Raw genomic sequence first — 14,896 nt, 5'->3', positions numbered from 1 at the left:
GGAACCTGGCAGAGCGCAGCCTATGGCAATCCCGGGACAATAAGTGGGTCTCCTGCAGGAGGCAGATGTCCGCCTGCGTCCCCTCCAGCAAAGATAAGATCGCTCTGCGCTTCACAGGGTTATTCAGACCCTTAACATTAAGGGTCACTACCTTTAGAGACGACATCCTTCTCGGGGATCAGGAACGCTATGCAAAGGGTGGGGCGCACGGGGCAGCAGCGCAGGAGAAGCCAAGACAGACCAAGTGTGGGCACGGACAACATCAGACGGGACCCCCCCAACAGCAGAACAACCCTTACACCCACCCAAAACACAACCATGGCAACTAGCCAAATGTAAACTTAAACACCCCATTGTCTCAGTCTAGCCCCAAAAAAGGGGGGCAAGTCCGTAGAAAAAAAAAGCAAAGTGGACGTTCAGCCACTCACCTCCATCCACTCCCTCCCGACCCCCCCGCCCGAACCAAGCATCAAAGAAGCTGAGAGTATCTCCCCCCGGAGCGAGTGTTAGGCCGTCATGGCCACATCGGAGGAGCCGGCCGAGCCCCCAGCTGCCGCTCTCAAAGCGTCGGCCATGTCCACCCTGATAGTAGGGGAATCCGGGCGTCCTGCGCTGGCCGCCGATTGTCTCCTCGCCGATCTTCGCCGGCTCTGTCGCTCTGAGCGCCTCCATGACGGTGTAGCTCCTTCCTCCTCCACCGCCGTAAGCCCCAGGACTCCACAGATGTCCTGCAAGGAGCGCAGCTGGTGCAGCACCCCATTCCACCGGAAGATCAGGCGGAAGGGATGTCCCCAAGAGTATGGCGTCTCGTGTTCGCGCAGAAAGTCAGTGGCAATCCTGAAGGACCTGCGTTTCTGCAGCGTGATGGCGGATAGGTCCTGATAAAGCGCTACAGGCCGCTCCCGGAAAGTCAGGGGCTGTTTCCTGCGGGCCTCAGTCATGATGCGTTCCTTCAGCGGGAAGTCGGGCAGGAAAGCCAAAATGTCCGGCGGGGGCGCCGTTGACTGGCGCTGTCGGCCAACCCTGTGTGCCCTATCGATGCGAATGGGGAAGTCCGCAGCTTCCCCCAGGATCTCCCGGAACAGGCCCACCAAGTCGGTCCCTTCGTCCGCGGACGGCACACCACGCACTCGGATGTTATTCCTCCGTGACCTGTTCTCAAGGTCCTCAGAGTGGGCCTGGAGCTCAACACACTGCTCCCGGAGGCGGAGAACGTCCTGTTGAAGATGGACTATCTCTTCGTCCCGGCGCTGGGCCGCCGTTTCCACCGTCTCAACTCGCTCGCCGAGGCCCTCCACTTCCCTACGCACTTCACGGACCTCACTGGCCACTTCCCGCTTCAGCGTCTGGAAGTCCTCTTTGAGGGAGCTAAACAGTTCTTCCATAAAGGACCTCGTGACCGGCGGCTGCCCTCCATTCGCATCCGCCGAGGCCCGGGAAGACCCCGGCGACTGTTGTGTTCTGTCTCGCAGTTGTTGGACCCTGCCAAGCATGTCCGGCAGGGTGCGGTCCCCCTACCTCGAACCGCCTCTTCCAGTCATCGCAATCGTTGCAATCGATGAGTGGGCACAGGGTCAGCCGCCTCAAGAATGCCCAGCCGCTGGCAGGCGTTCGATGCGAGGATCTCCTGGCAAGCCGAGTCGCTGCGACACAAGCGACAAGATGGCGGATCAGTCCGGGCACTGCTAACCGCGGCTCCCAGCCGAGACGGCAACGAAGAGCTAGAGTAGGGGGTCCCCCATCAACACGCCTCTCAGAGAGGAGGCCCAGCAGCGGTGGCGGGCACAGACTCCCGCAGCAAAGGGTTCCAGTGGAGGCCGACAACTCCGATCCCTCGGGGACAAAATGGCGGCAGGGCGGGGCAGGGCAGAACGGCCAAGTCCGGCGACACCACCGGGGTCCCCCAGAAACACAGCAATCGGAGAAGTTCCACAGCCAGTGTTCATGCAGTCACACAAAAGGGCCCAAATGGTCCGACCCTAGCAATGAGTGCGCTGAGCCTTGCCTACGGGCCGGGGCCCGCACCGCGTGGGGTGTCGCCGACACAAGTCCGGGCGCCAAAGCACACGTCCAAGGTCCTCCGTGCCACCGGGTTCCTGCCCGCAAGGCTCCGTTAATCCCTGTCGAGCGACGGGTCAAGGCTCCCTCCCGATCGGCAGCTTTCAGCACCAGGCCCAGCCAAGGCGTCCGGACAGCACTCCAATTCGCTCCGCCTCCCAGGCTCTCCGTCGCTCCTCGATCTTTGATCGGGCTTTTGAGATACTTTCCCCGAGGCGATCAGGGCCAAAGCGACATCAACGTGTGCGCCAGGAGCTCCGCCACTCTCCTCTCACACGCTGAGCATCAGCGGGGGGAGAAAAGCGTAAGAAAAGGGCTTGAGCTCAGTCGGGCCGGAGGAGCTGCGGGAGGAAGCGTCCGCTCACCCCGCCATCTTGGCCACGCCCCCGTTTCTAGAATTTTAAATATTTCCCTTTCTAATGCAGTCTTCTACTCCATCAACGTTCATTTAATCAACTTCATGATATGAGCATTAGTCCCTTTAACTTTTCTAAAGACCAGATAAGAACTTAGGCGTAGGACAGCTGCTCTTTTTAACACTGTGAGTGACCTTAGAAATTGTAAGATTGACCAGAAATCATACATCTTTTTCAAAATGTTATAGCCTTTCCCGGGTCCCTCTTCAACCCATAATTCAAACAGTTGTCTACTTTTTCTTTTCCAACCTCTTGCCAAGTTTCAAACCCGGCCAATAACATCAAGATGTTCAACGAAGTAGTGTTTGAAGGAATTCATCTCAATACTCGCTCCCGGCATCAATAACTTGGGGAACACTTCCCTCCAACAGAGAGCATATGCTGACCACTTAGGACAGCTATCAGTAACTCCCCTCTGAAAAAAAACACCCTGGAGGTCTCAAAGGCAGGATAATATCCCACTGATAGTGAATATGCATGGCTCATGCAGGATCCTGCAAAATTGGGAACACCAACCAACTACTTGGCTGCATGGAATTTAAACACTTGCTCCACACCTGACAATTAGGGTTCCAGAAACTTAGCAAGTACCGAGAATTTAAATGAAAGTCTACCCTCACTATCTACTATGTTAACAAGGTGAAAGCTCTATGCAAACTTAACCAGTTGAAATATGCAGTATCCTGGATCACAATATCCTTTTCTGCTTTTGATTCACTGGATGCAAGTTACTGGCCTCGAAGATAATTAGTCCTTTTTTAGAAAATAAACCCAAAAGGCCAAATTAGACATACACCAATCCTGTTTTAGTGTATGTACACGCCTTAGCCAGGGGCACTGTGAGCCACAAGTACCACTACCATATGTACACAGGTGACTCCACCGCTTGACTGACTCAGCCATTAGAGACTGGACCCATAGTGCACGACACCTAGAGCAAATCTCGACTGGGGAAAAAAGGAGCCCACTGTAACAGTGCTGAAATCCCTCCCCCACAGGCTTTATGCTGCAGGGACCCTAACTACCAATAGGAACTGACCCTTCACAGGGTCCCCACCAAAAACACCGAGCCCAACTACACTTCCATGATCTCCACCATTGGGTTCCAAGGGGGCGAAAGGACCCGCAGAATACAGGGATCTTTTAAATAACCCTTCTCCTGAATCACAAGTGGGTCGTTTGGTATGTAGAAGGGGATAGAATGCTGCCTTATTCAGACAATCCTTTAGCAATGAATGCACAACAAGTCAACCTCCTGTCTCCTTAATCGCTTTCTACCGTAGACCTAACAAGACTGCTAACCAATTCAAATGTATTATTTCCCATCCTAGGAAATGGCAGTGCCTGTGAAGAGGCCTTAAGGTTGCATGGTTTTCTAATTAATGTTTTATGAACTCTGTTTGAGTTAGTTACTCTTATAAGTGCAATTGCACCCTCACTAGCTGTTGTGGACATAAATGTAGCAATTTTCCTGCTACTGAAAAATAACTAGACATCACCAAACGAATTCGAGCTAGAGTTGTTGTAGTCCTTAGTCAAATTTTTTTTGTGGGTTAATACTCTTGTGACCACGTCACCAAAAGTGTGAGTGGCATTAAAATCCTTGCTTTACGCTCTATGCAGATTATTGGACAGAATTTTTGCAACGTTGTTTCTGACTTACATCTTGGGACCGTGTCGTTTTGAACATTTATAACTAGTGTACATTGCAACAGTCATCATTTGTAGTATTCATGTTCCAGATTTATTTGTTTTGATTGTAATATGAAAAATGTGATATATAGCTGTGTTTCTAAATGTGTACAACTCTCTTGCTTCTGGGAGCAAGGTATACGCTAAAGACATGGCAAAGTATGAAAAGATGTAATATAGATTCCATGCCAACTCTGTGCATGTACAGGAGACTCTTTGTAAATAGATACATGAGTGAGTACAGCAGACTTTGAGATGGGATTACACTGATTTAGGCGTGCGTTTTTTAAGGTTACATTCTTCCACCAGTGTCCTAAAATGTCCTGCGCTCAGGTCGGTAGACTTGGAAACATGTTCGATCTCTGCAAATAGACCCACTCCGACGTAAAGACAACTATGCAAAGCAGGTGCATTCTAGATGCTAAGTACCGCCCTGCAGTAAACATACAGGAGTTCAACGCCATCCTCGTTTCACCCCAGGGTGTACCCAGAGTTTGTTTACACAGCATCTGCTTTCACCAAGGCCACACCTCGCTCCCTAGAGCCCAGGGACGCAGGGTCCTCGAAGGGATGGGTGATCGTGTCTTCTCAGCCTGCAGCACTCTCCCCCCTTACTAGTCTGCACTTCCCTTCACTCTGCACCGTCCTGATCTAACTATGTATTTTATTACTTTGATTTCAGGGAAAACACATGCCATTCGTAAAGTACCATCGACTACATTTATATATAAAAAAGTTACACAAATAATTTACAAAGTAAATAACTCGTGTTATTGCTTGTGATTTCCAGTGATGACAATGAATTAACCGAAAAACTGTCTATATTACGCTGTAAATATTTTTGAGTCTCTGCCCTCTATCTTTTCTTAATTGCCCGTTTCTTCCTCTCAAGATATCCCACTTCATGACGCCATCCTTACCTCTTCTCACCCCTATCACCTTATTGTCACCAGGTATATAGGGTGAAGTGCACCTTACTGTGCCAGGTTATTGCTATTGTCAAAAAGACCAATGTGCATGGACAAAGGTAGGGTAGGGTTATCATGTGTCTTTGTCCATCCAACGTCCATGGAAATTGAACATATGGGCAAGGGATACTGTCGAGCAAGTCCATCCCACATCCAAGGAAAAGTACAGTATATCAAGGTACAGTTACTATCGAACATATCCATCCCGCATCCAAGGAAAGAGACAGGGCACCGGGGGTGTGGTAACTACTAAACATGTCCATCCCATATCCAAGGAAAGGTACCGGGCGCCCGGGGTATGGTAACTACAAAACATGTCCATCTCACATCCAGTCAAAGGTGAGAGACGCCAGCCTATGGTAATTATCTGAGTATGTCTATCGCGCAACCATGACAATGCCTGAACGCCCGGAGTCAGGACTCCTATTTAAATATGACTAAACAACTACCAAACAAAGTAAAGGTGATCCAGGCAAGGACTGCCATCAGAATATATCCATTCCCCATCCATGGAAACATATGAGACTTCGGGTTGAAGGCTATTATCTGTACGGCAGGAGATAACATTTCACAGTCATTACTTGTTTTGCCCCACGGAGGCACGCAGCCCCAAAGCTTTCTCAAGGCTGCAACAATAATCAACATAGAAATTAAAATTAAAAGCAAATGTTTTATACACTGTTGAAGTACTTCATCAGCCGTGGTGGTCACACTGCTGTCTCAACAATCATAATGGTGACATTAGTGTGGCACACGTAATGTAGTGCAAAAGCACGAGGTTCACACAAGGGAAGGAGGTTAAGGCACCAGCAGAGCAGGAAACTGGAGCGGACATTGGAACCAGAAAGTCATGATTCCTAACAGGGAGCCAGTTCAGAGCAGCAGGAGGACCCACCTCAAGCCCTCTCCCAGCTTCTTGATTGGATCAGAAGCACAGCCCTATCAGGAGCTGGGGCAGTGCTGGGGGTCCTGCCCCTGCTGCTCTGTCTGGCTCCTCGCGTGGCCTCGGGGAGGCACTGATCTGCGCCCTGGCAGCCCCATTTCAGCAGATATATCGTGGCATGCATAGGATGTCTGCTAAATAAAAAGAATTGTGCCTCTGTTAGAAGACCATAGTTGAACTATGCCGCTCACATGCGCAATCCAGGCATCCGACTAATTAGAGAGTGCTGTGTTTTTAAACAATACTCAGCTCCCCCCCTCCCCCCCCCCCCCCCCCTCCTCCTCCTCTTGTCACCAGGAGCCTGGTGGAGCGGCCGCGAGGGCTGGACCTACGCACTGCAGAGTTCATGGAAACACTAAAGTCCGTGAACTAAATTAAATTATTACAACTGTAATCATTCAAATTAGCAGTGGCTCTGAAGGCTCACAGGCGGGAGGGATGTGCCTCGGGGCCCCGGAAGGGAAACAGGCGAACAGCCCCTGGCAAAGGTGCACTGCTGCTGCCATCTACCCTCTGTAGGTGCTTAATGTCGGGGAAGATTGCACTGCTGATGCCCACACTGTGCTGGGTGTCATTGAAGCATGGTAGAAACCTTTTCACTGCAAAGAACGATAAGTGCTTTGGAACAGCCATCCAGACAGATAGGCACTAGAAAGAATCTCTAGCTAGATCAAACTTGTTTCACTTTCAAATTAACATTCACAAACCACTTTTAAACGAAACCATCAACAACCCTCATCTAATCACGCACCATGAAACACTACTCACAACATACACAACAGCACATAAAAACTGCTCGGAATAAACAAGCGCCACAATGCCATACTAGTGTCAGAGAGCGCTATGCAAATGCCCATAAAATAAAAGATCCAAAATGACTACATTATCAACGCCTTTTCATTGTTTGATGTCATTACTCCTGTGCAACTATTCATCGCTTTCACCGTCATTTCTGTGAAGGACATTTTGTTAATGTTATGTGGTATCTGGTTCTCAGTGCTATGCATCTTTCCTGAATCTCTGCCTTGCTGCTCAGCCAGAGTGGATGTGCTCTGAAATGCTGGTGCATGGTGAGATAATGGCATGTTGGGGATGCCTGGTGGATGAGTGTCAGTTGGGAGTATGGGCTGAGCAGCAAGGGAGCTGCTCCTGGTGGGGATTCATTATATCTACCTATCTACATCTAGAACATCTTCAATAAACCTTCATAATCTATCTACATCTCGGCTACTGGACTTATTTACCATTACAACATTAGGCTACGAGGATAGGATCTTACAACATGTTACTCACTATCCGGGTCCGACAGTGCGTATCTTACGGCCCTCTCTGCTCTGGAATAAACACAAAACTGACATATGCTTACTCTAGGCTCCCCCGGCTTGTCCACACATCCGCACGTCTCAGTTAAACTGCGCCTCCCCCTTAACCCCTCACTCAGACTGTGCACGTTTTAAATCATTGCAATAATCAACAGGATATTATTAAGGCCACCAAGAAAATGGGAAAGAAAGGCAGAAAAGTCAATGTGGGCGTCGCTGGGATGGCTAATACAACGCGGTGCGATTTTAGGCACTTTCACGTCAAAATTATATAATAATTATAATTACAGCTGTGGCACTTGGCAGCCAATGATGAAACGAATGCAAAACAGACTAATATTATTTGCCAAAGATCTCAAGTGCGCGTCAAATTGAAGTAGGAATTTGAGCGAACTCTCCTAGTTTCATAGAGGGTAATGTGTCAAGCAGAGGTCAGAATTGCAGGCGATGTAATCACCAGTAACAATTATTTTTTTTTGTACATATGCCACAATGTTCAGAGCGGCATAAGGGCCTCTTCACATTATACATCGGTGTGATAAATTATTCAACACATTGTCATATCGGGTCTATGAGAGTGATTCAGACAGCGAATACGCCGTCTACAAAAACAATGGCACCACAAATGTAATTATTATATTGCTTACAGGTGTTTCATGAAGTTCAGACCAAATCTAAGAAAGGCTTGGGGCGTAGCTGAAGCCTGGCAAACGTCTGTGGGTCATATACTTGTATACGTGGGTGAACAAGATTAACAAAGTGGCTGTAAAGAGCTGGTCACACACATATACAGACGTTTACAAGGATTGACACAGTAGAACTAATAAAAAACGTCAGTGTACAACAAGCTACGTTACACAATGAAAAAGGAACGTTAAATTAAGAGACTGGAATACCACAATATCCTGTCATATTTTCCCGTCAATTCAATCACAAATGTGCAACTGTATCTTGGTATTAATGTTAATGACAACAGCAGATGGTAATTGGTCCCAGCCCCGGGCATTGCCGCATTTGGACAACAAACCTTAAGAACCGAGTGGTGAGGCGAGGGGGGTAGGCGCTCTCACGGTGAACTCAACCGTGCGCGACATGCTGCGTGCCTGACAGAGGCTCCCGCGCGCTGTCTCTTTTCTGAGCCTCCAGGCAAGGAGGCGGGTCAAAGTTCAGGACAAAGAGAAAACACAACGGAAATAAATAAGGCACTGGAAAGCATTCGCCAGGACATCGCTTTTTTCAACATCACGGTGCATGCTTTTACACTAGTCTACAGATTGGGCTGCATTCGATGGCTTTAGTAACACTGCAACCAAGTAAGGCAAAATAACGAGTCATGTTTGAAGTAGCCCATAGGAAGAGCGAGTCCAAGGGCTTTAGCAGGGGATGTGAACACATCAGAGCGTTTAATTGTAAGAATGCTCAGACTCGTTAATGGTTTACATTTTATAGGTAAAATAAAACAAATGCAGATTATGGTGCGACCACGATGCATGATTGGTTTGGGGTTAGGCTCCTTTAACTGGAAGAGGGAGGAGAAATGCGTCTCGGCCGGAGCAGGGGGCGGAGCAGGGAGAGCGGGCTTCACACGGCCGGCCGGTCGTGAAACTGAAAGCATGGCCGGCCGGCCGTGAAAGCCTTTGATGCCGCAGGGGGTGGAGCGGCACCAGCTGGGAGAGTAGGCAAGGCAGGCGGCTGGGGGCATGTGCACGCGCATTTAAGCTCAATGCGCATGCGCATTGAGTTTACATTTCTCGTGCACTGCAAGGAATCGCCACGATTCCTTGCAAGTTGGGGATAAAGAGTGGATAAGCCACCATAGACTCGCAAGCTCGATGCGCATGCGCATCGACAGGCGAGACCTAAAAAGGTTGAAATCATGGAACTAAATATTTAGTCAAAAATATTTATAAGGTTCATCAATGTGTTTAAGAAAAGGGGTCATAAAAATAAACGGCACAATAGGTCAGTGAATACACAAGTAATCATGTTGTCTAATATCAGATAGCAATATGATCATGTGGTACAGTAAGTCAACGCCTACACAAATAATCATGGTGTCTAAGGTTAGATAGCAAAGGAGGCATCATAAAACGATGGTATAGTAAGTCAGCGCCTACACAAATGTCTTGTCTCGGATAGCAACTAGATCATCATAACAGTGGTGCAGTACGTCAGCGTCAGACATGGTGTCTAAGCTCAGGCAGCAACGAGATCATCAGATGTATGGTACAGTAGGTCAACGCCTACGCAAAGAATACTCATGTATTACCTCAGATAGCAAAAAGATCATCAGGTACAGGAAGTCAGCGCCTACACATTTAAGCTCAGGAAGCAAAGGGCTCAGCCCAACCAGCGGTGCAATGAGGGTCTAAAATCAGGGAACGAAGAAGTCATCAGCAGCCCAAGGAATTTCAATTCTGCCACATAGGAGGCACTGTAGTTTAGGACAGATTCTCGCTCGTAGTTACAAGAGTGCAACAGATTCATCCCATCTCAGGTGTAAAGAACCCAGTGGAATTACTCTGCGACTGCTGTAGGTTGAAAGTCCAGAAATGGAAAAAGAGGGACATGAGTAGATGACACATACTTTAATTTATTAAGATGTTTATGAGCATGAGTTTTAGGCCTGTCGTTGAAGTTGGTGTTTCCAGGGGTGGGTGCCTAGGTAACTACAGACAGTGCTTTAAATGGGCTGGTACTGTCCTACTGAGTACAAGCACTTTTTCGTTTTGAGAGGAGAGTACCTGCACTTTTTAAGAGTGACGTAATTCTTTTCATTAAAGAGTACTGGCACTTCTCAGAAACAAGCAGACACTCTGGATACAGGGTACCTGCACTTCTAATCCAAGCACTGACTACAGACCATATGTGCATTTCCTGAGAAAGATCTAGTCAGTGTGTTATTATTTTTTTTACCGAAGAGAGGGGTGTCATACAGGAGTTTTCAATTTCTGGGTTACATGGGACCTCGTGTGGTTCTCGGTTTCTGTCTCAGTTATCTGTGAGTGTTTTAGCTGCAGGTGCTCGACATGTAACACTTGCTGTTTTGTGCAAGAATTGAGTCTCTGGAGGTAGCCAATTGTGTGAGGCAAGAGCCAGGGTGGCTTGTTCGTATTTTTTACGTGCTGTTCAAGAAAAGTGCTGCTGCATGAACTGCTTTCAATAGGGCGAGGTGCTTCTTAGGAACAACAGTGAGGATAGCTCACCCAAAGTTCAAACGAGATACCACTGTGGACCGAATTACAAGTGACCCGATAAGTTCTAACTGCTGTGCAAACTCCTGTATGCCCTGCACACTGCAGGCGTGCATTATACATCACACCTGGTAATTACCAAGTGCGATAAAGTCTGCATCTCTCGATACATTTTGGCAAGACTACTAATGGAAAAAATGCCCAATAAATACTTGAGCATGTACCTAATGTTAGGCCACGTTTTTATAAGCAATACTTCTAATGGGCAGAATTTAAATTCCGGACCCAGAGGTGTCGGATTGTATCTACATCGACAAATTCGTCTTCCTCCTTCATTGCCTTCAAGCACTGGTAATCAGGAACGTCTTCAAAGATGTACAATGTCGTATGTATTAAATTAAACACTTTCAACAGCAATGAGAATTCAACCACGTCCTCGCTAGCAACGACATTGTTCTTTTGTGTTGTTAGGAAAAGAGAGAATTTCTAAATTCACTCTCATTTAAGCAGAAGCAGCAGAAAAGGCCCGCGGCCAGTGTTGACACTGCGGTTAGACGCGTGACAGGGTGTCTGACTGTCTGTGAGGCCAGGGCGCGCCTGCAGAGAGGTTCCTCTGCAGAAGGCAGCGCTGTGTTTACCGCCGTAGAACATACTGCGCCACCGGCGGACGCCGGTCCCTGCTCGTGACCCCGCCCCAGGAAGCGCTGCACGCGCTGGATCTGAGCTCACCGCCGCCACCAATACAGCCCCCACTTCCCACCCTCGGCGGTCCCCCGTCCCGGAAAGGCGCCATTTTACTACAGTTCAAGCATTCGGGGTGTTTTTGTTGTGGGTTTAAGATTTCAAACTGCCTGTAGCCAAAGTAAACTCAAAGCAAGACTAGAAACTATCACTGTAGTTCTTTTGTTATCGTGGAAGAAATATCATTTTTGGGTCGCGGCTCAGGTGGAAGTTTCACCAGCGTTTCTTAAGTCGAGCGATAATAACAATATTGGATTAATAAAACGCACCACCTTTTTTCAAGGTGCATGGACGACTACCAGCACCGTGACCACGTAAACAAACTTCAAGAGCTACATAATAATACATGTGACAGCAAACTCAGAATAAAGTACATTGACGCAGGTGAATCATTACCTTTTACCCGTTCCCTGCCGTGACAGCTGCCCTGTTAAAGAGAATTTAAAGGCATTAGAATTACATTTCAAAGGCATTAGAATTCAGGCATGATATTCGTTTAGAGACATTTGTTTATTTCAGCCAGGCAGCTGAGTACTCACCGCAGCGTCACTCGTGCAGTGTCTTGTTTATTTGTTGTGGTTTCGCTGCAGTTTCGAGTTTACTGTATTACTTCATGGGGGCGGGACACAGTTCGGACACACCCGTACCTGCCCACCTGCTGTACAGACCCAACGGGACCAACCATCCTACTGTACAGAGGCACACCCTGTCTGCAGCTCCCTCCCACCGCACAAACAGGCCTGCTGTCACCTTGGTTGTATAGACACGCCTGTCCCCTCCCTCCAGGGGCGTCACACGGGCCCAGGCAGCTCTGCAACACGGGAAGGAAGGCGTCCGTCATCATGTGAGATATGTCTGGGACAGGAAATAAGGCCTGGGCACCAATGTATAAGTGGCACTCCATTAGCGAATCAGATAGCTTAAAAAGTGGCCCAAATGTGCAATTCATTACCTGTTGAACTTGAAAAGACTTCTGTATATGTGCTTTGCAGGGTGTGGGAGACGGCATTTGTGCTTCCCACAGGCAATGTTTGTGGTAGCAGAAACCAACAGTAACAAGCAATTACAATAACACAAAACGTAAAGCTAAAATGATAGCGACCTCTATATGCAGCTAAGGATTCAAAACTCTTATGGAGGAGGACCCCACATGCCAACAGGTTTCCTAGATGACCTAATATAATCCACAGTGTTCCTGTTGTTAGACGGAGCATGGTAACAAAACCTGAGCTTACCAGTGTGCCAACTCAAAATAACACAAAGTAAAATGCATAGATAAGCGATCGAATCTCATGTATCATATGGGTGTGCAATCCTTAATATCACCAAATCTCAGACACGGGAGGTAGAGGAGCTGAACTAAACACATACCCGGCGGCGGGTCAAAAATTTGCTAGCATTCGCGACAAGAATTTTCAATTCTATTAAGGACACGGAGGCGAGGATTATGCTTCTCAAACTTTACTGCATCAAAACAGCAGCCAATGAAAATGTATTATTTTCACAACAAACAATAAATTACTACATTTCCCATGAGTACCATGGTTATAGGCACGCCCCCACAGTCCATAAGAACCCCTTGCGTGCATTTCACTTCCTCTTTCTTTGAGGCGATAAGTCCAGAACTTGAACAAAAACGAATCCTCCAACATGGAAGAACAACTTCAGATTAACATCTTGACGTCCATCGTCTTTCAGTCCGACTTTTTCTCAGCTCCTGAAATAAAGGAAATAACACCACCGTAATCACTGAAAACGGGTGGGCAAGCGTATGACATACAGTACATTAAGCCGGTGGGATAATCCTCGCCTCCGTGTCCTTAATAGAATTGAAAATTCTTGTCGCGAATGCTAACAAATTTTTGATTCTATTACAGGACCGGAGGCTTCTGATTATGCTAGTTTAACGCTGAGTAAATACAACTGAAGTAATATCACCCACCGGCTTATAATAAAACGTTTTAAATGTCGATTCAGACGACCAATCTGCACAACGCATGATATCCTGGATACTTGACCCCAAACCATATGATTTTGACGCCATAGCGCCTCTCACTGAGTGAGCACCAAAAATCTGTGTATCTACACCAGCTTCATTCATCACATAGCGAAGCCATCTGGCTATCGTGGCTGCAACCACAGGCTTAAAGGGTTTCTGAATGGCAATTAATAACTGATTACAACCCTGCGGCCACAAGGCCTTGGTACATTCCTCGTATGCTTTCAAGCATTGAACCACACACAATTTTTCATTTGCAGGAAAAGCATTGTATGAAATGTGTCGAGACAAAGTTTTAGTGTGACCTGTAATATGAAAAGAAACCCCTTCCGGGGTGAACACTCTACCTGTTACGTCGAGCGCTCTCACATCCGAAGACCTTCTGCAAGACGATAAACACAGCAACATAGCCAATTTCGCCGACAACTGCTTTCTAGACAGAAGAGCATTGACCGGCCAACTGTTGAGCAATGATAATACTAAAGACACATCCCACAACCCGGTATACTTGGGTTTGGGAGGGTTGGCTACCCTGATGCCCTTTAACAGCTTGCACACCATAGGGTGCATGCCCACCGGTTTCCCGTCTATCTGAGTATGCCCTGCTGAAATCGCCGAACGAAAATTATTGACCGACCGGTATGCTAGGCCGTCTCCGGCCTTTTCAGTCAGAAAATTCAAAACTTGGGACAACTCTGCCCCCACGGGATCCAGGTGTCGTCCCACGCACCAATCCACCCAGTTCTTCCAGGCTGAGGAATAACGTTTCCTGGTGGAAGGCGCCCATGCCTGTTTGATGAACTCGGCAGTCCTGCTCGAAATTCCCGGCAACTGCCACTGTTCCCGGAAAGCCTCCATGCCATCAGCGATAGTCTGCCCTCCATTAGCAACGGGTGTTGTTCCTGTTGAGGGCCCTGCAACAACCACCTCGAGTCCGGTAGCATCCGCGGACGATCGCAGCTCCACTGCAAAAGCTTGGGTAACCAAGCTTGTGACGTCCACCACGGAGTCACCATGACTATTTCCGCCTTCTGCCTGATCACCTGTGTCATTACCCTGGGAATCAAGAGGAAGGGGGGAAAGGCATACTGAGTCCCCTGCGACCAGTCCTGGTTAAAGGCATCCGTCGCCGTCGCCATCGGATCCGGTCTCCAGCTGAAGAACCGGTGAATTTGAAATGTTAGTCTGGAGGCAAACAGGTCCGTCTGAAACGGACCCCATGTCGCCTGAAGCCACTGAAAAACATGAGGGAGCAGCTTCCAATCGCTGTAATCCCTCAAGTGTCTGGAATTCCAATCCGCCACCTGATTGGTCTGTCCCGGAATGTATTCCGCCACAACCGAGATTTGATGTTGGAGACAGTAGTGCCAAAAATCCTTGGCTATCTGGACAAGCATCGACGACCTCGTGCCGCCCAACTTGTTGATATACCTCACCGCTGACACGTTGTCCAAACGGAGGAGGATGCAACAAGATGTCTGCCTCGGGGATAACGTGCGAATCGCAAACGACCCCGCCAGCAGCTCCAAACAATTTATGTGCAACTCGAGCTCTTGTGCCGAC

At 48.2% G+C, this 14,896-nt stretch overlaps 1 protein-coding gene across 1 annotated transcript in view; it reads right to left on the bottom strand.

Annotated features, from left to right (window-relative positions):
• LOC147751723 (uncharacterized) overlaps positions 1-12,095 on the bottom strand; it is a 120,117-nt gene extending 108,022 nt beyond the window's left edge. The window contains exons 1-2 of the mRNA XM_086922212.1: positions 11,874-12,095; positions 11,731-11,761 (exon numbers count right to left, since the gene is read on the bottom strand). The gene's annotated coding sequence lies outside the window, so the exon portion shown is untranslated. The remainder of the gene's footprint in view (positions 1-11,730; positions 11,762-11,873) is intronic.
• Between the last annotated feature and the right edge of the window lie 2,801 nt (positions 12,096-14,896).

The sequence above is a fragment of the Lissotriton vulgaris genome, chromosome 1_1, assembly GCF_964263255.1.
Source record: "Lissotriton vulgaris chromosome 1_1, aLisVul1.2, whole genome shotgun sequence".
Lineage (NCBI taxonomy): Eukaryota > Metazoa > Chordata > Amphibia > Caudata > Salamandridae > Lissotriton > Lissotriton vulgaris.
Note: the sequence above shows the minus strand (reverse complement) of the source record. Positions and strands in the feature narration are given on the sequence as shown.